This window comes from Palaemon carinicauda, chromosome 33, assembly GCF_036898095.1.
Source record: "Palaemon carinicauda isolate YSFRI2023 chromosome 33, ASM3689809v2, whole genome shotgun sequence".
NCBI lineage: Eukaryota > Metazoa > Arthropoda > Malacostraca > Decapoda > Palaemonidae > Palaemon > Palaemon carinicauda.
In genome coordinates this window covers 79,746,002-79,769,482 of record NC_090757.1, presented here as the reverse complement: position 1 = coordinate 79,769,482, position 23,481 = coordinate 79,746,002, and the positions used below count along the sequence as shown (strand labels likewise).

General features: G+C 47.3%; 1 protein-coding gene and 1 pseudogene across 1 annotated transcript in view; both read left to right on the top strand.

The window, feature by feature from the left end:
* Positions 1-23,481, top strand: part of LOC137625997 (transmembrane reductase CYB561D2-like) — a 249,978-nt gene that overhangs the window by 81,573 nt on the left and 144,924 nt on the right. The window lies entirely within an intron of this gene.
* On the top strand, positions 8,338-8,456 carry LOC137626357 (5S ribosomal RNA; annotated as a pseudogene).

Genomic DNA, 23,481 nt, shown 5'->3' with positions numbered 1-23,481 from the left:
GGAGCTAGGTCTCATAGTGAACGTAGAGAAATCGTAACTTACAGTACTCCATCCCAGACTATTCTTTATTTGGGAATGGAGATACAGTGTCGAATTTTTCGGGCCTTTTCGTCTCCCACAAGAATGGAACAAGCTCTGTTAAAAATCCGTCACTTGCAAGAGAAAAACAGTTGCTCTGTAAGAGTTTGAACGAGCCTCGTGGGAACTCTTTCATCGCTGGAGTAGTTTATCTCTCTGGGGAGACTCAACCTTTGCCCTCTCCAGTTCCAATTTCACCTAAACCATTGGAACAAGGAGAAGGGCTTAGAGAATATCTCTTTCCCAATCTCCAACTCAGTCTAGACATGTCTGACTTGGTGGGACAGCAACATCAGACTTCGAGAAGGTCTTTCTCTTGCGATCAAGAACCCAAACCATGTGTTGTATTCAGATGCATCGGATTTGGGTTAGGGAGCTCCACTGGACAGTCTGGAATGCTCGGGTCTTTGGTCCACGGATCAGAAGGAACTCCATTTAAGGCAAGTAACATCTCTCTTTTGACGAGATTTGTGCAAGGAGAAATGAATGTCTTGGTGGACTGCCTCAGCAGAAGAGGACAAGTCATCTCCATGGAGTGGACGTTGCACAAGACTATGTGCGAGAAGCTATGGATGACATGGGGTCAACCCACCATAGATCTTTTTGCGACTTCACTGACAAAGAGGCTCTTGACTTACTGCTTTCCAGTTCCAGATCCAGAGGCAGCCCACATAGACGCTTTCCTGCTGGACTGGTCTCACCTGGACGTTTATGCCTTTCCATCTTTCAAGATCCTAAACAAGGTGCTGCAGAAGTTCACCTCTCACGAAGGGACCAGGTTGACGTTGGTGGCTCCCCTCTGGCCCGCGAGAGAGTGGTTCACAGAGGTACTTCTATGGCTGGTAGACGTTCCAAGAAGTCTGCCGTTGCGGATGGATCTCTTGCGACAGCCTCACGTAAAGAGATTTCATCAAAGCCTCCCCACGCTTCGTCTAACTGCCTTCAGACTATCGAAAGACTCTCTTGAGCTCGAGGGTTTTCGAAGGAGGCAGCTAGAGCGATCGCGAGAGCTAGAAGATCCTCTACCATCAGGATCTATCAGTCGAAATGGGAGGTATTTAGAGACTGGTGCAAGTCCTCCTCTATTTCCTCTTCCAGTGCCTCTGTAGCGCAGATTGCGGATTTTCTGCTTTATCTGAGAAACGGTCGCTCCCTCTCTGCATCCACCATTAAAGGCTACAGAAGCATGTTAGCTTCTGTTTTCAGGCATAGGGGTTTGGATCTTTCTAATAACAAAGATCTCCAAGACCTGCTTAAGTCTTTCAAGACTTCCAAGGAGCGGCATATTTCGACTCCTGCTTGGAACTTGGACGTGGTCCTACAGTTCCTTATGTCAGACAGGTTTGAACCATTAAATTCAGCCTCCCTGAAGGATCTTACCCTCAAGACACTTTTTTTTGGTGAGCTTGGCTTCGGCTAAAAGGGTTAGTGAGATACATGCTTTTAGCAAGAACATCGGCTTCTCCACTAATAAAGCAGTATGTGCTCTTCAACTTGGTTTTTTGGCCAAGAATGAACTTCCGTCTCGTCCTTGGCCTAAATCATTTGAAATCCCCAGTCTTTCTGAGATTGTGGGGAATGAAGTTGAAAGAGTGCTGTGCCCCGTTAGAGCTCTTAGATTTTATTTATCCAGAACTAAACCGCTACGAGGTTGTTCAGAGGCTTTATGGTGCTCCGCTAAAAAGCCCTCTTTGCCCATGTCTAAGAATGCGTGGTCTTATTTTATTAGACTTTTGATTCGGGAGGCACACTCTCATTTAAGTGAGAAGGATCGTAATTTACTTAAAGTCAAGGCTCACGAAGTTAGAGCGATAGCAACTTCAGTAGCGTTTAAGCAAAATAGATCCATTAAAAGTATTATGGACGCGACCTTTTGGAGAAGCAAGTCGGTATTCGCTTCATATTACTTGAAAGATGTCCAGACTCTTTATGAGGACTGCTACACACTGGGACCATTCGTAGCAGCGAGTGCAGTAGTGGGTGAAGGCTCTACCACTACATTCCCTTAATCCCAATATCCTTTTAATCTACTCTTGAAATTTTTAATCTTATTTTGGGTTGCACGGGAGACTAAGAAGTCTTTCGCAATCTTTTTGATTTGGCGGGTGGTCAAAATATTGTTTCTTGAGAGCGCCCAGATTAAGGGTATTGATGAGGTCCTGTTATAGGGGTGTTCACCCTGGATATAGCAGCTCCTGGGAGTCTTTCAGCATCCTAAGAGGATCGCTGGGCTTTGTGAGGATAGCGGACTAATGAGGCAGAGTAATTATCAGAGTCAGATTCCTTACCAGGTACCTATACTTAAGTTTGTTTTTTGAATAGTTGTCAAAAACTCTTGGGCATATACGCCTTTATTGTTTTAATACTGGTCTCTACCCACCACCATGGGTGTGAATCAGCTATTTATATATTCACCGGCTAAGTTTAATATTTAAAAATGATACAGTATTTTCATTATAAAATAAATTTTTGAATATACTTACCCGGTGAATATATAATATTAAAGGCCCTCCCTTCCTCCCCGATAGAGACCCTACGGACTGAGAAGAACTGGTTTGGTTGAGAAGTATATGCGGTTTCTGGCCGATAGTCGGCGCTGGTGGGCACACCCGGCAGCCTTCATGGCGATCGCTCGCGAGTTTTTGGAATCTGTCGACCGTCGGAGACATCAGCTATTTATATATTCACCGGGTAAGTATATTAAAAAATTTATTTTATAATGAAAATATCATGTTTATATATGTACTTAAATTTCTGTATATACTTTTTTTTTATTCTTTAGGTATAACTGAATTACAATGTAGATGTAAACAATATTACTGTATTACCATATACTCAAATGTCTGACGCCAATGGGCGCAATAAATTGATTAAAACAAAAAAACAATCTCTCTCTCTCTCTCTCTCTCTCTCTCTCTCTCTCTCTCTCTCTCTCTCTCTCTCTCTCTCTCTCTCTCTCTCTCTCTCTCTCTCTATCGAATTATTTAAAACTGCCATTTATACAAATACTATAATAACAATGTTCAACTCTCTCTCTCTCTCTCTCTCTCTCTCTCTCTCTCTCTCTCTCTCTCTCTCTCTCTCTCTCAATTTGAGCTGCCATCTCTGTCAGCCAAATGCTCTCTCTCTCTCTCTCTCTCTCTCTCTCTCTCTCTCTCTCTCTCTCTCTCTCTCTCTCTCTCTCTCTCTCTCTCTCTCTCTCTCTCTCTTGTTTCGAAATCTCGTACTTCTGGCAGAAATGAAAGGCATTGGTAGAGGGTAAGTGAATGAAAACTACCAGCTACGAGAACATCAGCAAAGTTTCCAAAGACATATAGAAATTATAATGCATGTGTTTATTTACTTGAAGTTCGTATATTGATTGTGCTTTCACAACGTCCTCTGGAATTTTATAGCAATGTCAATGTTACATAAGGTGATAGAAAGAACAAAAAGTAAGTGGAGAACAAGAAAAAAGAACCAAGAAAGAGGGAAGCATGAATAAGAGTACAAAGCTGAAACCTGCTAACTAAAACACTGGCAACAATTAGAGATCGCTGGCAACTCATAACATAGGAATAGTAAACTGAGGGTTCAAATACCTCGTTTAGGGTGCATTTATGTAGGAGTAAACAATAAAAGTTATCATTTGTTCCGTAACCGAAATACAAACCACGCTATTTACATTGGGTTTACCTTTTAGCGTAGCTGAAATGGCGAGCCATTAGAATTTAACGAGGGTGTATTACCCCCGCGCTAGTTAGCAGGGGGTAGGGGAGTGGTAGCTAGCTACCCCTCCCCCCCTCACACACCGTTGAACTGCTTCACTTCACTTTTGGCTCGGACGATAGACAGACGTGTCTGTCTTCGTCCTCGCTTATCAGCCATTATTTGTTTTGTCTTTACTTAATCACTTACTTTTCTTCTACTCAATATATATGTAAACATTTTTTCATGTTTATGTATATATTTGAGTATAGAAATCAGTAAGTTTCCTTTTCAGAGTTTGTGCTTGTGTGTGTAGTGTACGATATCTCCGTGGAGCCCTTGGCAGTTAGGCCACCATGGTGTAATTTCATGGGTCGCGATCGAGTTTGACTTCGGTCTTTCTCTCTCTCTCTCTCTTGAGGTCGTTCACCCTTTTACTACGTTACTTTTACTATGCCTTAGTAGCTTTCTTCCCGTGTGGGGGGGTTGCTACGCCGTACGTTTTGTCTCAATTAGTTTATGAATCTAATTGTATTTGTTGATTTTTCAGCTTTGTAGAACGATTCCTTTCGGGGTTTTCGTTCTTTCTTTAGTGTTCATTCATTTTTAAATTACATAGTTACATAATTATAATTATTATAATTCTGTGTTGGTTACAGCTCTCCTTCCGTGAGTGTAAGTGGTTATGAGGGCTCGTGCCTGTTGTGTAATTCTTGTGTTCCTTTCCCTCGGGATTCCTCTTCGGAGCCTTCCCGGGGGAATGAATGTTAACTAATGATTTTTGTTTTATTTTTCACAGTTACCGATCTAGTTCGTTTCTGTAATGTGACAACGGAGTGAGCTGTCTTGTTGAGGCCTGGGGATTCGGCTGTTGCTGCCTCCCCTATAGATCTTTGTCAGGGGCGTGTCTCCTTCTCCTGGAAGTACTCCCGTGACGATTGACAGCTCTCCAGTTCATTTTAGAACACTCAGGAGGCTCGCCTCCTTGGGTGGGTAACTTTCCTTCCGAGGGAAGTTTTCCTGTTCAGGCTTGAGTTTTTCCCCTTTGGGGGGTTCTTCTCTTGCCTTTTTTTCGTGCGACTATGCTCTTGGTGCTGAGCGATCGCACCTGCAGTTACGCTCAAGGGGCTGGGCAACTGCAGGAGCCCCTCTTCGGAGGTTTGCTCTTTTTAGGTCACTGGCTGACCCGTCTCTTCTACGAAGTGTTTCTCTTTCGTTCGCGAGAGAGTACACTCATAGAGACTCCTCTTCGGAGGACTCCTCTGCTGTTGTTGCTGTTGGCCGCCTTCGCCGTAAGGCTTACCGTCCGCTACGTCGTAAGGGCCTCCCATCTCCCTATAAGGGTGCTAAGAGACGCCTTTTTGAATCTCCGTATGCAGCCTACAACTCCTTCTTCTTGATCTTCCGCCCCTGGTGCAGATGGACAGCGGTCTGACCTCGTCTTCCGACGGGCAACGGTCTTCCAACGGACAACGGTATTCCGTCGGACATCAGTCTCCCGACCGACTACGTTCCCTTCGGGGCAAAGGTTTGCCTCCCACGGGGGTGCTTCCCTTGCATGTCAGGGTTCCCCTGCGCGCCCTTCTGCAGTGTTCTCTCCTGGTCAGTGTTAGCGCACAGGCTCTCTCCTGCTCAGTGTTAGCTCACAGGCACTCTCCTGCTCATCAGCGCTTTCCTAATCGCTAGCGCTCTTCTGTTCGTCAGCACTCTCCTGATGATCGTCTCTGCTGTTTCTGTTGGTTCCTGTTATGCGCCCTGTGCACCCACGTTCGCCTTCGCGATCTAGAACTTCGGTTCAGGTCTTGGACAAGGACTCTTCTTCTACGCACAGGATTCCACACGTTGCCTTCTGCTCGCCAGCGACCACAGACGCGTCAACGTTCGCCTGCTCGTCAGCGATCTCCTACGCGTTAACGATCGCCATCGATCTGCCACGCGTGTCAGTTCCCCTGGACACCATCAGTAGCGATCTAGCGCTCGCCTGCTGTGGACCACGATCTCCGGTAGCTGAGTCTTGCCGTAGATCTTCCTCCTGCTCGCCAGCGCTCACTTTTACTTCTGTCCTTCTGTGCGGCAGCTTTCTTCAATCGCCAGCGCACATCTGCGCGCCCTTTTCTGCCACGCACTAATGGGCGCCAACGGTTTTTTCTGACCGTCCAGGATCTCCTGATTAACAGCTTGCTTCAGCGCTCACCTTCCTGATGCACCTGCGCGCCTTCTGTTAGCGCGATGCGCGCTAACCATCCCTAGTCTCTTACGCGTTAGCGATCGCCTATGCGCCCGTGCGATTCTTCGCCTGCGCGCCAGCGTCTTGTTAACGCACCACCGTTCGCCAACGCGCCGTCGCATGCCGTCGCTCGCCGACGCGCCGTCGCTCGCCGACGCGCCGTCGCTCGCCGACGCGCCGTCGCTCGCCGACGCGCCGTCGCTCGCCGACGCGCCGTCGCTCGCCGACGCGCCGTCGCTCGCCGACGCGCCGTCGCTCGCCGACGCGCCGTCGCTCGCCGACGCGCCATCGCTCGCCGACGCGCCGTCGCTCGCCGACGGGCCGTCGCCCGCCGACGCGCCATCGGTCTCCCAACCGCCTGCGCTCACCCGCGCGCCCACGTGTCTGGGCGTCCACACACCCACGTGCCCGCGTGACCGCACACCCACCTGCCCGCGCGCTTACGCTCATGCGCTCCAATGTTCGCCCGTGCGCGAACCAACGGTATTCCATCGTGCGGACCAACGGTGTTCCGTCGCGCGGACCGACGGTGTTCCGTCGCGCGAACCGACAGTGTTCCGACGCACGAACTGACGGTGTTCCATTGCGCGAACGTCGGCTTGACTCCTGCAGTATCCATTGCTCGCCTACGGGTCATCGCTCGCCGACCACCAGCTCTCGCCCTTCCTACCACGCTCGCCCTCCTTCTGCGCTCCTTTGCGCACTTTCGTTTGCGTTCCTGCGTGCCCGCGCATGGGCGCTTCCACGTTCGGCCATGCGCAAACCATTGATTTACCATCGCGCGAGCGCCAGGGCGATTACGACCGCGATTCCCGTTGGGGTTTCGCAACATGGCCAGCCTGGCGAGTCTTCTGGAGCGTATTTCCAGAACACGGTCCTCACCCCGTAAACGCAGAGCATGGCACATGCAAGAGCAGGAAGAATCTTAAGGGAGGTCTGAGCAACATTCTTCTTTCCAGAACCTGGGTTAGCCCTTCCTCGTCATTCCTGGAAGGGTTTTGCCAGGGAGCTTTCCGTTCGAGATTTCTCCGTCGGCCAAGGGGTGACTGGTTTACCCCTTCCTCTTCTCCATCTCGTGAAAGGGGCTTACCAGGTCCTTTCCCTCCTCGGTTGCGCCCCGAGGTTTTGTACAAGGAAGCTTCAGGAAGATCATGGGTACTTTCCTCCTCTCGGGCTCAAGCACCTTAGCGTTTCGTCGCCAAGTTTCGAACTTGCGGGCAAGCTCGATGTTGGACCATCTAGACGCAATGACCGAGGGCTTCCTCTCGGGTGTCTCATCCGTGGATGTCGACAAGCTCAAGCACTCTTCCATCCTTGGGAAGAGCTTGTTTGTGCCCAAGGACAGAGACATAGACAGTGGTTGTGCGGAGGAAGTCGACTTCCGTTTTCACTCCTCCAAGGCGCTTTCTTCCAGACCCTGCAGGCCTCCAGCGCCTCTTTCTTTCAGCCTCGTCGGCCTATGTTATTGGACCGGCTACGGCAGCTAAGACAAGGTGTCCAATAGCAGTCCCCTCCTGTCAGGAGCAGGTAGCACGGGAGGCTCTCCCGGGGGGCATAATCCTAGAGGAAGCGGCAGAGTTCACGAACTCTAGTATTGGCAACCCCCCCTTGCAGGTCTCACACTGGGAGGATGCCTAAGGTTACTCATCCGGATAACAGCTTCCCGATGCCGATTCCTGCACGATCTCCGTGATCAGCCAAGGATATCGCGCCTGCCGTCTCTGTCAGCGAATTCAGTGTCACTGAACCTCTATGCCATGGGGTTGGCAAGAGTTTTGCCCATTTGGGCAGAATGATCGATGCCTTAAGAGTAGGTCCTCCATAGGGTCATCGACGGCTTCACCCCCCGTCTTCTTCAGTCGATCCTTTCTCGTAGGAAAGCATCTGAGACGGGAATTCCGTAGTCGACCTCTCAGCTCTGATCAAGTTTGTCGAACAAACTTCGTCCAACGTGGAACAGCAGAATCTATCAGACTGGTAACGAGGCGGCAGGACTCCTTAGGCCCTGGATCGGAAGGACGGGTACTTTCAGTTTCCATTCCATCCATCTTCCAGGAAGCTCTTGGAATTCAGCCTAGACTTAAGATGCGGTGTGGCGATCCGGCCGCGGCATCGCAGGTTTTTCCCCAGAGAACTCTCCCTGCTTTCCTCATGGCCGCTCAGGAGCAGGCTTCCGCCTCCTTCGCCTTTTGGAGGTCTGGTCAACTCCGGTAGGCTCGGGTTCGACCTTCTTCAACGCCGGGACAAGCTTCTGGATCCTTACCATGAGTGAGGGATCATGGTAATTGGCTAGAAGCCTTCTCTACTTCTGCCTCAACGTCTGGAGTATCTAGCCATCATATTGAGTCAACGGCCTTACCACGTTGGAAACACCGCTACTCGTCCGTCCAGCGAGGTAAAGCAACGTCGGGTCTGGTCGATATTTGGATGGGTGACCGCCTGGGGACGCCAGATGCTGTTGCCTCCTCCTCCGAGCCTTCCCTTCAGTTGACTGTGGCAAGGCTGAGGAGAGTCGCAGTACCTGTTCTCAGTCAAGCAGAGCTTTCAGCCCTACCTTGAAACGTTTCCTAGGTCTCTTTTCCTCATTGACCCGTCTAAAGTCCCGAACGGTCGCCTCAGGATAAGTTCCCTGTGGGGTGGCCGAAGTTCCAGTGGTTTCAAAGCAACGATTAACCGGACTTTCTGGCCCCTATGGGACCAGCGGAACGCTTATACCTGCAATGGGTGTTGACCTATGGAACCTCTTGATGGGAGTGGATATTCTTGTCCTTTCCCCACATTTTTGATGCTGTTCTCGGACTCGTCAAAGAAAAGGGGGGGGGGGGGGGGGGGGCATGTTCCGGTTCAGGCCTATGGTCAGGACCTGAAGGATACCTCTCCATCATTCAGGCAGGCTTAGGGGCCGTAGTCTGGCCCCTCTACAGATCCTACAGCTCCTGCCGAGTCGCTCCGTGCGCGACGACTTCATGGTACTGGCGTATTCCAACCAGCAAGGGACGCATTTTCATACCTTCGCATCTTGCAGTAGAGATACTGAGATGATTTGAGATCCTCTCAATACCACTATCGGCTCGCTCATTCCGGGCAGAGGAATGTTCTCTCCGACTATCTGAGCAGAGCCTCGCAGATAGTGTACCTGGGGGTCTTTGGCCTTTAGTAACCAGCAAGTCCTGGCCTGGGGGACCTGATCGCGACAGCTTGGAACTTCAAGCTTCGGCTGTTCTTCCCCCCCAGTCTCAGACCCCAAGACTCTTTGGCAAGATGCATTCCGGTGATGGTGGGACAACATCGACGCCTGCGTCTTCCCTCCTTTGTTGTCTGTTGAGAATGGGTCTCAATAAGACCAGGTTGTCTGTCAACCTTTCGATGGCCCTGAGAGCTCCACTGGGACTATACGCGGAATGGTTTCCGGACCATCTGCTTCCCCTGATGGAACTCCCGGAAGAGCTTCTCCCACGGCACAGCCTACTCAAACAACCACACTGCAACATCTTTCACGAGCCGGGGCATCGCTTCGGCTTCACGCCTGGAGACACTACGCCTCCTCCTCAGGAAGAGACAACCCGCTACAGTCGCGGGGCGGAGGTCGCGTCATCTGCGATAGTCATCCGCAGGGGTCTACCAGGCGAAGTGGAGAGTCTTCTGTGGTTGGTTTCGTGGGAGAGATACCTCTTCCCTTGAGGCCTCTTCTCCAGCAATAACGAACTTATTGCTTTTCGGCGGGAGGAAACTCCTTCCGCTCTCGGCAGTGAAGCCTGTCGCTCAGCCTTTCCCTGGCCTTCAGGCCGAAAGGAATAAACTTTTTCATTCCCACTAGACCTTTCCTCGCTCATGCAAAGCTGCGAACGTCCCTGCCCCCAGTCGAAGTGAGACCTCCAACATGGAGCATGGTTCGGACTTTTTAGTCCCTTAAGAGATCTCAAGACCCATTACGTCAGGCCTCTGATCGTATTCCGTCTTGGGACTCCTGCTCACTCTGGCCTCGGCCAGTGTGTAAGCAATCTTCTTGGTCTCGTACGACTCCGCCCTGTCTAAGGAATGGGGGAAGGCAACATTCAGGTTCGCTCCTGAGTTGTTGGCTAGACTTAGAATCTTGAGGTCCCGGCCCTTCGGTCCAATTCCTTCAAGATTTCGAGTCTCCATTCTGTATCAGATGACCCAAACCTTCTCCTTCTTGCCAGTAAAGGAATCGTGGGGTTATCTTTGGGAACAGCTGCAGTTTTTCCTTACGTACAGCCGGGTTGGGAGCACAAGAAGGACACATGGGAGAGTCACCAGTATACCTCTTCAGCTCGGACTCAAGGACATTCATCTCGACCTGAATCCAGACCCTCCCCCGTCACGTCACCCTACAGCACGATGTCGGATACATCGCAACGTCCCTCGCCTTCGAGTAATACTACTCTGTGACGCAGGTGCTACAAGCTGGAGTCTGGAAGCGCCTAATGACCTTCGCAGCCCGCTTCCTGCAGGACGTGACCCACAGGAGTATCGATATGTTTCTATCACTTTGTGGTGGCTACACAACAGCTGGTCTAACCTCAGGCTCCTTTTTGGACAGGTAGCAGAAGGTTGAGGGCATTGTTATCAGGTTTTAGTCTGTATGAACGAAAGAAGTATATCTGGCCCTTACTTCTTTCTTCATCATCCCCTCTACTGGGAAGCAGCATTCTGGTCTCTGCATAGCTGACCTTGAACCTCTGCAGGTAAACCATGCTTCCTTGTGTTCCGAGTATTGAGTCAATACTGTCGCGTCCCCCATACCCTGACGAGGTGGTATTGGGAACGTCCTAACCCAGAGTTCCTTCTGGAACTCCAGGTCAACTGCCTAGGACGGGTCACACTTCTTCCTTCACACACAAGCTTACGTAGGCCACACGTTTCCTTGCGGAACAAGGAACTTGTGAGGTGCAGGGACTCCCTCTCTCGAGTGCGACTCACTCGGATTCTGAGTCCCCGGGTAAAGCCAAAGCCAGTATGGCTGGGGACTTTCCACCCTACCTAATGGGTAAGTCACCCAATGTAAATAGCGTGGTTTATATTTCGGTTACGGAACAAATGACAAATTCGGAGATAATTTGTATTTTTCCTAACCATACAAACCTTAGCTATTTACATATATTTGCCCGCCAGCCCTGTCCCCCAAGACAAGTCCTACCTCTAAGTGAAGTGAAGCAGTTCACCGGTGTGTGAGGGGGGGGGGGGGGAGGGGTAGCTAGCTACCACTCCCCTACCCCCCTGCTAACTAGCGCGGGGGTAATACACCCTCGTTGAATTCTAATGGCTCACCATTTCAGCTACGCTAAAAGGTAAACCCAATGTAAATAGCTAAGGTTTGTATGATTAGGAAAAATACAAATTATCTCCAAATTTGTCATATTAATATTATCTTGATTTCTTTTAGAAAAGAAGCGAAAATGTGTTGCAAATCTTTGGGAGCTCATAACTCAAAAACATACTTATTCACACTTAAGTGCATTTTTCTCACTTATTTGTTGTTCGATATTAGAGAGAAAGATATCGTTGAAAAGAAGAATAAAAATCCTACAATTCTGTTAGACAAAATTTTGTTTTTCTTTTTACACTTTTTTTCACGATTATTTTCCGTCTAGACGAGGAAAAAAAAATAAAAATTCATTAAAAAAAAAAACAAAGGAAAATCAAAATTCTGACAGAATTGTTCGGTTGATAGAGTAGTTTTTATGGTATAAGTTTCAATACAATTGGTATTATAGTAGTGGGGAAAAATGTACCTAAATTATTTTTTAAATCATGATTTTTGCTGATAAATCCAAAAGTTTTGATCAAATGACTTGAAATTTTTATATGATGAAGGTATTATATATGTCTAAAACATATATAGAAATGGTGTAATTTGGATCATAAGAAAAAAAAAATGGCGGACATGGCGGACGGTCCCCTTAAATTAACGTATGCAAGAGCTGTTGCGTAAGCCGGAGGCGTCATGGGCGCTGTTGTTCGTAACGCATGAGTCATTTAGTTAGCCAGAATGACCTTCCCCGTTTTAATAGCTTTAATATAGGAATTCTTTATATTATGACGATAGTATTCATTTTAGTTTCGGCCATTTAGGTAACCGAACCTTGTTTACGCTAGGCTTCCTAGCGTAGGCGTTCTGTTTACAGTACTTTCATGCATGATATAATAGACTTTCCTAGTGTTATAATTTTAATGAAGCTTTAGGCGAATTTTATACATGTAAGATATTGATTGCATAATATTTTCCTCTTCCAAGATAGTATACGAGAGAGTGTCGGTGATTTAGGTAATCGATTCTCACTGCCACTAGGCTACTAGCTTAGTGGCTTTAGTATACTTTCATACATGTTCCCTGATTGCCCTCATGTATCATGTATAGTTTCGACCATTTAGGTAACCGAACCTTGTTTACGCTAGGCTTCCTAGCCTAGGCGTTATGTTTACAGTACTTTCATGCATGATATAATAGACTTTCCTAGTGTTATAATTTTAATGAAGCTTTAGGTGAATTTTATACATGTAAGATATTGATTGCATAATATTTTCCTCTTCCAAGATAGTATACGAGAGAGTTTCGGTGATTTAGGTAATCGATTCTCACTGCCACTAGGCTACTAGCCTAGTGGCTTTAGTATACTTTCATACATGTTCCCCGATTGCCCTCATGTATCATTTTTATTAATTCAGGCGGAGATAGACATCTCCTAGATTAATTATAAGGTGATACTTGTCTCATACGGAGATTTAAGGGCAGTCTCTCCTTCCCTCTGAGTTAGCCTAGGCTATAACCCTAGTCAGTCGTGCCTTGAGTTGTAATTCAGGCAGGACTATGATAGGGTTTTCTGTCCTTTCCCTGTAACCGCAGAGGCAGGTTTTTGGGTTTTGGTCAGAACCTCAGAGTATTTAGTCTGATGCCGGTAGCTGCCTGGCAGGGTGAATAGCATTCTCCTGTTGGACTAAGCTGCCGGCATAGGAGTCTAGACCTCCCTAGACAACACCTGAAGGCTTTATATGATATTGATACCTTCTCCCTGTGGTCTAGCTGACTAGTCCTGTGCCGGCGGACCCTAGGCTGAAGAATAGACGATTCTTCTGCTGCCTAGGTGACACCGGCACTAGAACTCTGTTCCTCTATTGTTTAAGGGTGGCGGCGAGGGTGCTGCCGGCCCCTTTACTGTATTAGCCGACTCTAGGCTCGATAATAGAATTCTCCTGCCACCTTGGATGGCTTTAATACTAGAACAGAGTTTCTTTAGGTGAGGTAGGACCAGCAACCCTGCCGGCTCCTCCCACACCTTATAGGACCTCCACCCCTCCCCATTCTGTCCTTTAGTGATGGCCTAGCCATCACAAAATCTTGGCCATCGTCCTACAATCGAGCCGATTGCCGGCAGGTTGTGGGGCTGGCTCGGGCTTCTGTCTGTAGTGGCATAGTCACTCAGCTCTCCCTTACAGACATAGTGCTCCGGGTGAGTTGGGCCGGCAGAAGATCCCTTTACTGTAGAGTGTTCTTCAGTCCTCTCTTGGACTGCCATTCATAAACTGTGCCGGCAATAGTTGTGGATGGGTGGAAGCCTGAATGATACATTCTCCCCTTCCATTTGAACCCTCATTCTGGAAGAAGGTAGTAAGGCAGAGCTCTTACACCATCCTTCAATCCATGCTTTCTCTCTCTATTAGCTAGTACCACTGGGATCTAATCTGCCGGCAGCTCTAGCCAGCTGCCGACAGCCGTAGAGGTTGCCGACCGCCGTGTATATATATCTAATTCTCCGGCTGGCATAGTGTGCCGACAGCCGGCGATCCGCTGGCGGTCTTCCGGCGGCCGGCGAGTTCGCCGGCTACTACCACAGCCGACAATACATCGACTGAACTATACCCTGGTGCTAGTCTTGCCGGCATATGCCGGCTGGAACTACAGTAGCCAGTATATTTGCAATATAGATCATATGGCAAACAGAAAACTACAATATATATTATACAGTAGCCATAAAATTTCCAACATAACCTGTGTTGTCATGGCGCAGCCTTTTGTTGAGACCATATTATAATATAAAGAAAGTAAGTTCTTTCTATAAACTAATTAGTGATCACTGATAACAATCCCCAATCTTAAACCATCTGGAAGCTAGTATTAAGTTACACTTACCTATCCTCACAGGATAGAAATCTTCCGATGGGTTTTCCAAAATAGAATAACCCATGGTTTTGATTTTGAGGAAGGTCACAGCAATTGGCTGGGCAGGAAACACATGTATGTGTCTTTCCTATTTCATTTCTAGCTTATCTATCCTAAGCTATATGCAAAAGACAAAATATTTATTATAATATTTGTATACTTTATCCAGTGAGATGAATCTCCGTATACTCACTTTATTTTCCTCTCTTTACAGGAGGACCAGCCCAAGTGTAAGAGCGTCTTCTGCAACGTGCGGAGTAAGAACTTCTGCGGCCATGAGATGTGCAGGATGCACTCACGCTGTTCCATCACCAAGGGAACTCTAAAATATTGGGACCCCCAGGTATGTAACATCTGTAAAACCTTGGTTACTGAGGCTTCCGATGACCCCCAGTCAGCAGAGTCAAGGGATGCAGCAAGGGAGAAACTGCGAAGATGGGTCCGTGGTTTTCAAAAGAACACCACGGGGCCTTACCTTCCAAATGAGAAGATGCGGGCCTTTCTTTTCCCCAGGGCATCTAAAGATGCTGTTATACCACAGTCTCACCCAGAGATCCCTTGCGTTCAGATACCGGTAGAGTCGGATGTCTCGGACGTGATGAAGGACATCCAACTTGACGACAGGATGTCAAAAGTGTCAGAGGACGCTGAAAATGACCTTCTTGCAGGAGGTCAGGGAGAGGAGTCGACTATGGCTCCTGATACTGAGGAGGAAGAAGTCGAATCGGTTTCGGTTTCATCAGTTCCTGCCCCAGAACCAGTTCCCTCGACATCATCTGCTCCCCCATCTGACGACATAGGGAAGACTCTGTCTTCCATTATGACGTTGGTACAGCAGATACAGAAGCAGAATGCTGAAAAGGAAGCTGCGTTGAGGTTGGAAATATGCCAACTTGCAGCATCCCGTGGGTCTCACAGGAGACTCAACGTGAAGGAACGTCCTTCATGTTCAGATGTGAATCCGTGGAGGCATGCAGAATACATGCCCATGACAACCGGGAAGATTTACATTTCCGAGAAGCTGGGATCAGTCCCCATTGAGGGTGTGAAATTCTGGCCTAGCTTGGAGGCTTATCCAGACTGCTTCATCCGTCTGAAGGCGGAGCCAGCATCAAAGGAAGGGACGGAGCCAAAAGAGGTCATAGTTTTTTTACCCTGCCAAAGCACAGGCTTTGTTAACAAGTACCTTGAAGGAGAGGGCCTTCACTAATCAAAGGTGCTGGCTCTGAGTAAAAAGCATCCTTCCTTTGTTGCTTCATTTACTTGGGCCTTCACCTTTATGGAAAAAGGGTACAAGGCAGCATTAAAGGCAATAGAAGCAGGGAAACCTTGCCCTACACTCGACGAGTGTAAACCGTTATCCCTAGCTTTGCCTATGGACCAGAAGGACGGGAAGGACTTACATCTTACCTTCTCAGTCGGGAAGTTGGAGGCAGATATTGCTGGAAGCCAGTTCGGTGAGGACCTCCCCAAGTTGTCCGAGTTTCTCTTGCGCATGGAGCAGAAGACTGAAGAAAGGCTTGCCGCCTCGATGTCCCTCCAGACTATCTTGGAGACAATGGCAAGCGATCCTCAGAACCCGGATATGTTTATGGTTGTGGCCAAAACACATCTGGCAACTGTGACGAAAGACCTGTATGGCTTTATTAAAGCCAGAAGGGCTTGTAGGGAGTTCGTGTTTGCCTCAGCTGTGGTGAGACACGAATCTAGAAAGCTAATATCGTCCAGTATCTCGGGAAAGGACCTCATCCTGAGCAAAATGGTCAAGGAAATAGTTGACAAGGCCGCCACGGAGAATAGGAACCTTCTCCAGAAGTGGGGCTTGTCACTAAAGAAGAAGTCTTCCCTGGATGAGGGTCCCCAACCGAAACGGAAGACAAAGAGGCCAAGGGTGCCCTCTCGCCCCGACAGACAACAAAGACAACAACAACTTCACATGACCGCGGTGCCCCAGATGGTAGCACAACCTCCAGCTTCCTACCAGTTGGTACCCCAGCAAGTGGCGACACAGTCACCAGCCTTTACTCCAGCCTTTGAGAGGCAGTCTAATACCTTTCGGCCGAAAGCTAGAGGAACATTTAGAGGTTTCTCTAGACGCCCCTCAAGAAGCAGAGGCAATAGAGGAGGATGCGGTCAAGGAGGCAAGTCCTCCGGTTCCAGTAGGAGGAAGACTTTACTCGTTTCAGGATCGCCGGACCTTCAATCCCTGGGCCCACAGCCTAATGAAGAACGGACTGGGTTGGAGCTGGAACATAGCTCCACCATCATTCCCTCAATTCTTCCAACACTCCACCCCTGTGCTGGAAGAATATATCCAAGAACTCTTGAGCAAAACAGTAATAAAGAGGGCAAAGTCCATCAAATTCCAAGGAAGGCTGTTGTGTGTTCCCAAGAAGGACTCAGACAAACTCAGAGTCATCCTGGACTTGTTGCCACTCAACAAGTTCATAGTAAACTACAAGTTCAGGATGTTAACCCTTCAACACATAAGGACCCTTTTGCCCAAAAAGGCATACACAGTCTCCATAGATATGGCAGATGCCTATTGGCATATTCCAATCAATCGCCAAATTTCCTCCTACCTAGGATTCAGGCTACAGAAGAAACAATACGTCTTCAGAGCCATGCCCTTCGGCCTAAACATAGCCCCAAGGATCTTCACAAAGCTTGCAAACGCAGTCGTTCATCAACTACGCCTAAAAGGTGTTCAGGTAGTGGCCTACCTAGACGATTGACTGGTGTGGGCAGCATCCGAGACGGAATGCATGTAAGCCTCTAAGAAAGTGATCCAGTTCCTGGAACATCTGGGATTCAAGATCAGGGTCAAAAAGTCTCGACTATCTCCAGCTCAAAAGTTTCAATGGCTTGGAATACACTGGAACTTACAGTCACACCGCCCCTTCATTCCGTCAAAGAAGAGGAGAGAGATAGCAGGATCTGTCAAGAGACTTCTGAAATCCGGTTGGATATCAAGACGCCAACAGGAAAGAGTGCTGGGCTCCCTTCATTTTGCATCAGTGACAAACCCGGTGTTAAGAGCACAATTAAAGGATGCAACAGGAGTCTGGAGAAGATATGCATCAAACGCTCGAAGAGATCTAAGAAGACCAATACTGACTTGTCTACGATCACTTCTCAAGCCGTTGTTGGAGGCCAAGCACCTGAGGAAATCGGTGCTCTTACAACCACCTCCACCTTTAGTCATCATCCACTCAGACGCATCAAAGGAAGGATGGGGAGGTTACTCTCACCAACGGAAAGTCCAACGGACTTGGTCCTCTCTATTCAAGACCTTTCACATCAATATTCTGGAAGCCATGGCAGTTTTCCTTACACTGAAGAAATTGGCTCCTCGCTGCTCGACCCACATAAGACTGGTTCTAGACAGCGAGGTGTTAATGAGATGTCTGAATCAACAAGGCTCGAGATCGCCCCAAATCAACCAAGTGATGTTGGCCATCTTCCGTTTGGCAGAAAAGAAGAGATGGCACTTATCAGCAGTTCACCTCCAAGCGTTCCGCAATGTGACAGCGGACGCTCTATCCAGGTTCACGCCAATAGGGTCAGAGTGATCCCTAAACACAGGATCATTCTCCTTCATCTTACGTCAAGTCCCAGAACTGGAAATCGACCTCTTCGTGACGAGCGACAACAAGAAACTACCTTGTTACGTGGCCCCATACGAGAACCCTCTAGCGGAAGCAGTGAACGCGATGTCCCTCGATTGGAACAGATGGTCCAGGATTTACCTGTTCCCTCCATCCAATCTTCTGTTGAAAGTCCTCAACAAGCTGAGATTCTTTCAGAGAACGGCAGCTATAGTGGCTCACAAGTGGCCGAACAGCATCTGGTTCCCTCTAGTATTGGAACTGCGGCTGAGACTGGTCCCGTTGCCGGACCCAGTTCTGACACAACAAGTGCAGAAGTCGACTGTTCTCGCTTCATCACAGAAAACCCGAAACCTTCATCTCATGATTTTCTCTCCTTAGCAGTTAAGAAAAGATTCGGGATTTCGAGAGACAGTATAAACTTCTTAGAAGAATATAAGTCTAAATCTACCAGAAGACAATATGAGTCATCTTGGAAGAAATGGGTTGCATTTGCCAAGGCAAAGAAACCAAAAGAAATCTCACCAGATTTCTGTTTATCCTTCTTTATTCATCTTCATGAACAAGGTTTAGCAGCCAACATGATATAAACATGTAAATCTGCCTTGACTAGACCCTTACTGTACGCCTTCCAAGTAGATTTCTTTAACGTAATCTTTAACAAGATTCCTAAGGCCTGTGCTAGACTTAAGCCTGCAGCACCTCCGAGGCCCATCTCATGGTCCTTGGATAAAGTTCTTCATTTTGCATCAACATTGAACAATGAGAACTGCTCTCTGAAAGATTTGACCCTAAAAGTTATATGCCTATTTGCACTAGCCTCGGGGGCCAGAGTTAGTGAAATACTGTAGTGGCCCTTTCTAGAGATGAGGGCCATATTCAGTTCACAGAAAAGGGAGAACTGATTCTTTTTCCTGACCCAACGTTTCTCGCCAAGAACGAGCTACCCACCAAAAGGTGGGGTCCCTGGAGAATCTGCCCTCTGAAGGAAGATGTCTCTCTATGTCCAGTGGAGTGCCTAAAGGTCTATCTTCAAAGAACTTCAGACTTTGGGGGAGGACAGCTCTTTAAAGGAGAAACATCAGGCTCAAATTTGTCTCTAAAATAATTAAGGGCGAAGATCACCTTCTTCATTCGCAGAGCGGATCCGGACAGTACACCCACAGGTCACGATCCGAGAAAAATTGCTTCATCTCTGAATTTTTTCCAACATATGAATTTCGAACGTCTTCGCTCATATACTGGATGGAAGTCATCCAGAGTGTTTTTCAAACATTATGCGAAGCAAGTACAAGAGATCAAGAGGTTTGTGGTGGCGGCAGGTAGTGTACTAAAACCTGTCGCTTAATGCTGTGAGGAACAGTGAATCAATTGGGACTGTTACGCGCAGGGTGTGCGTGTTAACTCCCTATGGTACAACATGTTAAGTAAAGTGTCACCATGGTGACATTATGGAATGTTCCAAATAAAACAGGTGAAAGAAGCATAAAGAATAACATGTGTGCCGTGTGTCCTTTACACAAGTGTGAACAGACAGTAATGACAGAAATTTAGAATAGAAAATTTTCTGAATCTTCATTTTAGGGGCATTATAATGGTTTCTGTTCAGATGAAACAAGTATTTCTGGCATTACCAGTACATTTATGCTTAAATTATTTCACAAACATTTTATATTTTATAAAATGCAGACTGATTTACATAATTTATTGATTGTTTATAAAAAAAAAACTATTTGAAATTTGCATCTTATTTGCCCCAAATTCAGATAAATAAAGATGTGTTAGAGCATTATTTATGATCACCCTTTTATTTGCATATTAATGAAAGAACAACTGTAGAAATTGGTTCCTACAGGTAAACAAACCTTCTTTATGTGTGTACATACCTAGTTTCTGCACAGATAGATACTTGTCTGTCTTTCCATACAACTGACTCAGGATGCTTTAGATGTGATGCTCACTTATACAAACAATTTTTTCTATTCAGATACAAACCTGTCTGTCTTTGCATACAGTTAGCTCTGTATGCCCAGGGGAGGTGTCAGTTGTTCATACATACATTTGTTCGTTTTCAAATACAAACTCTAATTGGGAAGGTATACGATGAGACTGGTATACTTGTTTGGTTGCTAGGTTAAGGTACAAATAAAAAAAAAAATCCACAGATACATTAATGCTCTGGTAAACTTCCATCAGGACGACATGGCCCGAGCCCAAAAAACGGATTTTGAGCAAAGCAAAAGATCTATTTTTGGGTGAGATAGCCATGTCATCCTGATGGACCCGCCCTCCTTTTCATAAAAAGGGCTTGACAGGACCCCTCCCGAAAGTACTGTATCTGTAGCACCTCGCTTAACGCTACAAGAAATAAACATGACGGCGATGATGACGTTATCTAGATACTCAAAACAGTAGCGGAGGAGCGGTACCTTATTAACGGCTCCCCTTCGTTTTTGCCACTTTTCCCCCTCGAAGCGTAAACGCTATTTGGGGTGAAGATAGCTATGTGGCGTGTCAAGAATACGTCCTCTGATATTATGCGATATCCCTAAAAAGGAAAGTTTTAGATATTTGTGCCAGGAGTTAGAATTCTGGAGACCTTAAGGTAAATTCTCTGGGAATATCACTGTAGTCAAATACAGTACAGTTTACCCTAGGAAGCTACTCCTAAAGGAACTTCCATCAGGACGACATGGCTATCTCACCCAAAAATAGATTTTTCGCTTCGCTCAAAATCCGTTTACCTGGTTGTAATAGCATTAATAAATTATGAAAGCTATTTAGGCACAATTATACTAGTAAAGATATATATAATTATGCATATTTTTCCTCTTCCTTATGTCGATCGTATACGTTAGAGTTTCGGCGATTTAGGTAACCGAAATCTCTCCCTGCGCTAGGCTACCTAGCCTATGCGCTTCAGTATACTTTCATAAATGATCCTCGTTTACCCTCGTGTATAATTTTTTGGGGTTCAAGCCATGTCGTCCTGATGGAGGTTCCTTAAAGTAGCTTCCTAATGGATATATGTACTACAGTGATATTCCCAGAGAATTTTACCTTTAGGTATCCAGAATTCTAACTCCTGGCGCGAATATCCTTAAATTTCTCTCAAGGATATCGCATAATATCAGAGGATGCATTCTTGACACGCCACATAGCAATCTACACCCCTAATAGCGTTTAGGCTTCGAGGGGGGTGTGACAGAATGCAAGGGGAGCCGTATCAAGGTTACCCCCATTCTCGTACTACTATTGAGTATGACAACAGCGCCATCTCCAAGATGGCGCACATTCCTTATTTTGTAGCGATTTCGCTCAGTGGTGTTCCCTGTTGATCTAACTTTTTTGATTGTTTTGCATGGATTATAATTATGCATTCTCCATCTTCTTCCGCCTCTGGAAAGTTGAGTATTGGGTCTTTACAATGAGTATATTTTAGCTCCTGTTTCACAATGAAATTAGAGTAATTCATTGTGCCTAGGAGCTAGGCCTGTTTCTGGAGGCGCCATGGGCACTGTCGTTCGATAGGCATGTGTTATTTATTTAGTAAAACGACATTCCCGGTTTTAAATAGCATTAATTAGTTAACTAATTATGTAAGCTATTTAGGCAAATTATACTTGTAAAACGAATTTTGAGCGAAGCGAAAAATCTATTTTTGGGTGAGATAGCCATGACGTCCTGATGGAAGGTTCCTTCAGTAGCTTCCTAAGGGTATATATGACTATAGTAGATATTCCCAGAGAATTAAACTAAAGGTTTCACAAAATTCTAACTTCTGGCGTGAGTACCCATAAGGTTTCCCTTTAGGATATCGTATGATAACGGGACGTATGCTTGACACGCCACATAGCTATCTGCACCCCACATAGCGTTTGCGCTTCGAGGGGGAAGTGTGGCAAGTTATGGGAGGAGCCGTTACTAAATTCTCCTCCTTCATTACTGTTACGGTACTCGGCGACGTCAACATCTGGTCGCCATGTTGGCCGCCATCTTGGCTGACGTCACCGTTGCTCGCCATCCTCATTCCTTCCGGCGTTTATGCTAGCCTCCATGATACAATAAGATAGGGAGGGGCCTGACAGGCCCGAATAGAGAACCAGGGCTATCTCTCCCAAAAATAGATTTTTCGCTTCACTCAAAATCCGTTTTTGGGGCTCAAGCCATGACGTCCTGATGGAAGTGTACCAGAGAATTAATGTATCGTGGAATTTTTCCCTTTTGTAGTGCCTTTGACTTTTAAACAATATTCCTTTGGTCTGGTGACCTTAGAGACCGTGATATCTCCGTTACATGTCACTACCGATAGCATATACTATGTTATGGCTCCCTGCCCCCCTGGCAGGGAAGTCCTATTTGGATGTAAGGAACATCTTGAAGTTAACCTGATGAAGAAACTCACCTGTACACAAAGATCTTGCCGGTCTCGTAGACAGATCAGGAAAGTTAAGTAATTGTGTTGGAACAAAGTTTACTTTTCTCTAGGTGAGTATGCATCAGATAGGAGCAATATTATAACATGGATTATAATAATGATCAAATAATATGGATAATAAAAATCTCTAATAGTATTTTATTTCATATGATAGGGCGAAATGAGATGCATATGGTACCAAAAAATTCTTTGTTCCGTAACCGAAATACAAACCACGCTATTTACATTGGCTTTACCTTTCGGCGTAGCTGAAATTGACGAGCCAATAGATTTTAACGAGGGTTAACTACCCCCGCGCTAGATAGCGGGGGTAGGGGAAGGGGTAGCTTGCTACCCCTCCCCCCCCCACACACCGGTGATTTGCTTCACTTCACTTTTGGCTCGGACAATGAACAGACGTCTCTGTCTATTGTCCTCGTTTTTTGACAGCCTTAATCTTTTTTTGCTTTTCCTCAGACTTTGTGTGTTTGAAGTTGGCCTCGCCCTTTGCAGTTCATCATGCGCAAGTGCCCTGGTATTGCCGGCCGCCCTTGCGGTACCTTCATGTCTGCGGTGGATACTGATCCTCACACCCTTTGCCCGCAGTGTCGAGGCCGACGGTGTGATAGTGAAAATGCATGTAGTGAGTGTAGGGAGTGGTCTGCCTCCCAGTGGGAGAGGTTTGCCCGCCGGCGTAAGAAGAAGCCCAAGAGAGACCGTTCTCTTTTGAGGGTTGCCTTGAAGGAGGAAGGCTCTCGGGACTCTTCTTCCGCCGCCCAAACCTCTTCCGAAGCTCCCCTCGTCCGGCTCCTGTTGAGAGGCCGCCGAGTGGGAGCGCAGGCCCTAGTTCTGTTTCCCGACCTCGGGGTGCGGGATAGGGCGTCGCCTCCCATAGCGGGGCGGTTCCCCCTCCTCCTCCGGGGGAGGATTTTGATAATGTTAACTCCATGTAATGATGATCTTTTTCAGCTTTGGGGTTCCTTGGGGCTTAAGGGCCTGCCCTCCAAGGAAGCCCTGTTTGACCTTATTCAGTTGGGGGCCGCTGTCAAGCAGTCGCCAGTGATAGCAGAGGTAGATCCTCTGTCTATCGTCGACGTCGTGGTGGTAGAGGCTTCCGACGAGTCTGGTCAGACCTCTGCGCCGCCTGATGGTGATGACGTTGCTGAAGGCTCTCCTCCCCCTTCTGTACATCCTTCGGAGGGGGAAAGGGGTCGTACGGGCTCTCCTGCGGCTAGGTCTCCCCCTCGGGGGAGCACTCTGACTGAGACTCCTCTTCGGAGGACTG